Below are 6,000 nucleotides of genomic sequence, written 5' to 3'. Positions count from 1 at the left end.
AAGCAGTGGTATCAACGCAGAGTACTCCATCAGATGGAAAGTCCAAAATGTCTCGGTACTTTGCACCATTCAAGTTGCCTAAAGGGCAGGTTACGCTAAAAGCAGTTTCTTGAGAAGTAATTAATGAGTAATAAAAAATAATGAGAAGTTTGTTTTAAGACTAATTTCGAGTATTAACAATGAAAACGTGGTATTTTTATTGTTAATTTATTGCAGAATCGTAAGCATGGGTTCTCAGTAAGAGAAATCGAAGAAATTGAATTTCGTCGATTACAGCGCCATCTATCATGAATCGAGAAAAATGTTTCAGACAAATTGTATGTGTTTTTAGCCAAAGATTCCGAATATGCAATAAAAAATAGGGGTTCCCATTTAAGATTTCAAACTTGCCCCCCCTCACCGCCCAGGGGAAGGGGTGGGGGGGCTCATTTTAACGTCATTGTACGTCCCCCTCGAAATGACAAAATTTTGATTCTAAACATTTTTTCGTAGTGTGCTTATTTTTCGAGTTATTTGGCTGCCTAAGTTAAAATGGGTCACCCTGTATATATAAATTTTTTTGATTGTGTAGATAAATGTTTATATATATGTAATAGATTTACAATAATATATTTTTACAATATTCTAAATATTGCAAATATAGAATGGACCCCTCCATCGTCCATTCCCGTGAGAACGCAACCAATATACAATTTTTGTCGTCTCTCCGATTATGATTTGCAATCGAGTTATGATTTTACGAGTATCACGATACATTTTTTGAATCCAGTAATAATCTTTTTTTTTTAGTCACGATGGGGAAATCCTCAAGGATACCCTGAGTTCTCGAGGAAGGACCCAGGGTTATGTCAGACTCCTACTGACTAAAACCCCACCGGGTGATCTTCCCGGTTACTTGATTCCCCCCCCCCCGGGAAACTGGCTTCTGCACTATTTCTTGGGAGGGAGCGGGTGGTCCTAAACACATTGGAAAATGCAGCAGTTTATTACCTTCTACGATTTTAAAGAAGTGTTCTCTCATGCATTTTACATTCTTGGAGTATTTTTGTTCACAAGGATTGCCTCCTAAAGCTATAGTTGTGGCAAAAGCTGTAGCATAAATCCCACAACTTATGCCATCAGGTTGTGTTTGAACTTTTTCAAAAATAATGTTATCTTGCTTTATTGTAGGATAACATAGATGTATATAGTTTTTCTCCTTAGCTACCAACTTATCGTATGTACAGCCGGGTAGGCTATCATATATGCAAAGTTTGGTGCCATTAAAGAAAATACATCGCCAGTGATCACTACAATTCCCTCCAATGATTTGTAAGCTTTTGTTACTATCACTGGCTGCAATCATATGAGGGAACTCCAGATATTGGACACTTTGCGTTTCAAAGTCGGAAGTTCCTTTTACGACGCGTAAAAATCGATCTAATGATTCGTCGCTTATTTTGCTATCTATAGGCAAAATATTATCCTTCATGATAGAGAGAGAAGCAATCAAATTTAAAATTTTCTCATGTCTCTCCATATCGTCTTTCGTAATATCATGTTTGTTATTTGAATAACTAACTATGATACAATCATCATCTTGCTCTATATCCATAGCAGCAGCAATAGCAGTATTTGCTGCTTCTATAGGCAAAACATTAGATTTAAATCGCTTTCTTTTCTCGAGAAGATCATTTTCTATTATATTTTGTCGAATATTTTTTCGGCTAATTATTTCTTTAGCTGCTTTTTCTTTAGCTTCTGTTATATATAACGGATCTCTGATTGGCATATGCCTATTATGCCGATTATCCACGATTTTTGGAAGCATGCATCCGTAGTAGAAACGTGTTAGAAAAGGCAGCATTTCATTTTTCCAGAACTCATTGTCTGTACTAATGTGCAATATTTTTATGCTTTTTGGCCTCCAAACAGCAAAAATGCAATATTCTCGCTCTGTTATGTTCAATTGGCCTTGAACTTGATAAAAATATCGGTGATTCCGATTCATTTTATGTGGATCTTTTTTTATCAAAGATACCTTTTAAAAAAGGCAATGTCTTTATGGGTTCTTTAAATGCTCAGCCGACAGAGGACATTTAATTTCCACAAGACCATTTTCTCCAATAAGTCCGTCAGGGAAAGCACTCAAGAATGGATTTTCATTATCAACGAACAATCCGCAAGGTTTTATTTCTTTATTTAATTTTATGGCCAATTCTTTCCTTGCTACATCTTCCTTATCACGACCATATTTCATGGCTTCGGTATCAATAGACGGAGGATATAAAATGTTTTTTACAGTCGATGCGCAAGACATTGTCGGTCTCATGCGACATACAGTTCCAAAATTGGATGCTGTCAACATTTCACATCTTAATGATAACCATAATTCGGACTTATATTGATTTCTGGTCTCGAATTCAATTGTTTGCCAATTTTTTCCATTTTCGAACAACTTTTCTATATGACTTAGTCGCAGTTGGTCTCGAATATATCGGATGGGTGAGACAGCCTTTGCGACTACGGACCGTAATAACGATCTGTTGCTGATTCTTGTTTGAATTTTCTTTGCCTTCCCTACGATTCTCGAGATTCTCTGGTTTTTGCAACTTTTATTTGTCGTCGCTTTTCCAGATTCTCGACAATAGGCGGAACAGTCTTACTCATGCTTTGATGTAATTGTGTAAGTACTTGTTGCGTATTATATTGAACAATTGCTCCTGCAATTCTAGCATCGTAGGAGCCTCGTTTACCAAAATTAATAGGTTTTCCGCCAATTTCTTTGCAGATTATCGAATTGAACGATTCTGCAGGGTTATTTGTTAAATTTAACAATAAGCTCTCGGAGTAAGCGCTGAGATACATGACAGCAGTCTCTATTTTTGGATAGAAACCAGTAATTTATGTAATTTTAGAAACGGTACATAATTTTTCTTTATTTCATTGCAATTCTCTTTGCATATACCGCGTGTTTCACATCGCTTATGTTCGCCAAAAATATGACTAGGAATATATCAAAATAGGAATATTCAAAATATCTTTCTGCAATTCCATAGTCAGACAATGTAGAGGTTGTCTTTCTTTTCTTTGTCGAGCGGCTGACTCTATTACCTCTTTCCGTAATTTTAAAATGTTGCTTTTTACAACATTTCGCACCTGTACAAAGCCACGCTGTCTACGCATTTTTGGCTGAGTCATCTCTGCCGCACCTTTCAGCTTTTTGCACAAGTTGCGAAGCAAATGATTGGTGCATTCAATTTTTTTGACAGTCATCATATGTTCACGGTACGGTTTGTTATCAACAATGGCCTGATATACGCTACTGTCACCATCGGCAAAAACTGTTTTATATATCAGTCCACGCATTTCGAGGCTATATTTAAAACCTTCTACGATGGCATTGCTTTCCATGCCTGTAGAGCTTGCATTGCGATCAAAATTATTATAGCATTTGTGAGCTCTTGGTTCGATACCTTTCTGCTTTGCTACATTACATAGCGTGCAAAATTTATTGCGGATACCGACGAAGAGAATCTTTCCGGTGCAGTAACCAATTATGGCTTCAATACCGGAAAGAGAGTCGTAGGCATTGCCATACGATCTCTTCATCCAATTACCATCCGCTACGACTGTTATGTACGGAATACCGTTTATAACTTTGTTTCTCTCGAGAGCGAGTTGCTTTTCAACTTCGCCAGCCATTTTCATCTCTTCCATGGCTGTTTTTTTAAAGTCATCAAATAAATTTTCCCTATATTTGATATAGGTTGACTCGGACATGCAAGGAACATTGATGGCTGCACACAACTCTTCGAGCTGGGCATAACCAATTCCCATTGTAACAGTTCCTGCTACAGCAGCCGTATTAGTGTCCATTGTTTCCGGCTCTGTGGGTTCTGACCAGATGTTGGCTTCATATTTGCACATTTGGCATTTGAAGAACAACTGAGTCATTAACCCACGGCGATGAGAATTTATGAGTTTCCAATCTTTAAATTGGCACTTTATTCTTTGCATATGATTATCAAAGGTTCTGTGGATATTATTCCACAGAAAACCAATATCGATAATGCGACGGCCTTCAGGCAAACTTTCTTGAATACAAGAAGCGTCTAGAAGGGCTTTATTATCGATAACAAGATTATTGTTATCATCGCAATCGTTAATATTCCCATCAAACATACCTTTATTTGACGTTGGCTCCAGGCACTGCATTACTTGGGTACTATTTTCCGAATCCATCTTATTGTGTATTAAACCCACTGATTTATAACAAGTAATGGATTCGTTGCTAGTAGCCTTAGTAAGCGTTGTGCTTTTGGAGTCACTTATCTCTGGAGCCTGTGCTAGCTTCAGTAATTGTCGCCTGCAAAAGAAAACGAATTATTATTTTGCAAAATATCTTGCTACAAAAATAAAATATGCATATTGTGTGATTGAATGTGTCATTTCAAAAAATATATTATTTTTAATAATCTTTAGAAAATAAAGCTTTTCTCTCGAAAAAATAAGTATAGTCCTTTGTTTTTAAATCCTTTGCTAATCTTACACAACTATTAAACCGCATCCAGTTCAAAATATTGTAAAGCAACCAGCACACGTAAATCGGCTCTGGGATATTTTTTACAATAACCAGCACACGTAAATCGCCTCTAGGATATTTTTTACAATAACCAGCACACGTAAATCGCCTCTGGAATACTTTTTACAATAACCAGCACACGTAAATCGCCTCTGGGATATTTTTTACAATAACCAGCACACCTAAATCGCCTCTGGGCTATTTTTTACAATAACCAGCACATGTAAATCGCCTCTGGAATATATTTTACAATAACCAGCACACGTAAATCGCCTCTGGAATATTTTTTACAATAACCAGCACATGTAAATCGCCTCTGGGATATTTTTTACAATAACCAGCATACGTAAATCGCCTCTGGAATACTTTTTACAATAACCAGCACACGTAAATCGCCTCTAGGATATTTTTTACAATAACCAGCACACCTAAATCGCCTCTGGGATATTTTTTACAATAACCAGCACACGTAAATCGCCTCTGGAATATTTTTTACAATAACCAGCACACGTAAATCGCCTCTGGGATATATTTTTAACCAGAACGCTCATGCAAACCGAATCTCGTATACATTTTTTTAAAAGTAGCCAGCTCACGAATAAACCGCCTCTAGCACTAACTACTATAAAAAATGTATATATAATTAATTTTTAATTATATATAAAACTAAACAAAGGACTATTCTTATTTTTCTAAGAGAGAAATTATTTTACGATTATTTATGTGTGTATATGTGTGTGCGTGTGTGTGTGTATTTATGTATACATTGTGTACATAAATAATTTTATAGTAAGTATTGGCAATATTATTTTTATAAGAATTTCTCTATAAATGTACAGAGTGATCCAAAAAAATATTTTTGCGAGAAACTTGAATTATTAAAAAAAAAGAAACTAAATGAAATCATATCATATATGATTTATTATTGAAGAGTTGAATTATAAAAGATTATTTTAAAACTGCTTTTTTTCATTCTCACAAGTATAATTTTGAAGCGCTAGAAAATGTGGTCAATAATTGTATGTGAGATTGTAGCTACAATGCTGTTTATTTCCTCAATTATGCGCTTCTGAAGAAACTCGAAACCTCTGGATATTTATGTGGAAATTTTATAGAAGCTCATAACAAGAGAAGTAAAGATCATTATAGCTGAGGTCCGTCATAGAATTATTGACTGTTTTTAGAAGTTTTTGAAGATTTTCTCAAATTCTTCTTAACAGTTAAATATTTTGAAAATCGCTCTTTGTGTAATCGCATTTTTCAATAACACTTTACATTTGATTTGAAAATAATTTTTCACCAAACCATCTTCTTGGATCATCTTGTATAAAAAATATATATACTGTATATATAAAAAATATATATACTATATATTTTTTATATAAGCTGATCGAAGAAAATGGTTTGGTGAAAAATTATTTTCAAGTCAAATGTAA

General features: G+C 35.1%; 1 pseudogene; it reads right to left on the bottom strand.

Annotated features, from left to right (window-relative positions):
- Positions 1–856: 856 nt before the first annotated feature.
- LOC138941919 (uncharacterized) lies at positions 857–4,400 on the bottom strand (annotated as a pseudogene).
- Positions 4,401–6,000: the final 1,600 nt, after the last annotated feature.

The sequence above is a fragment of the Polyergus mexicanus genome, unplaced genomic scaffold, assembly GCF_030449975.1.
Source record: "Polyergus mexicanus isolate NDT 795.1 unplaced genomic scaffold, iyPolMexi1.0 SCAF_20, whole genome shotgun sequence".
Classification (NCBI taxonomy): Eukaryota; Metazoa; Arthropoda; class Insecta; order Hymenoptera; family Formicidae; genus Polyergus; species Polyergus mexicanus.
The sequence above is the reverse complement of the archived record's forward strand: the minus strand, read 5'-3'. Positions and strand labels throughout refer to the sequence as shown.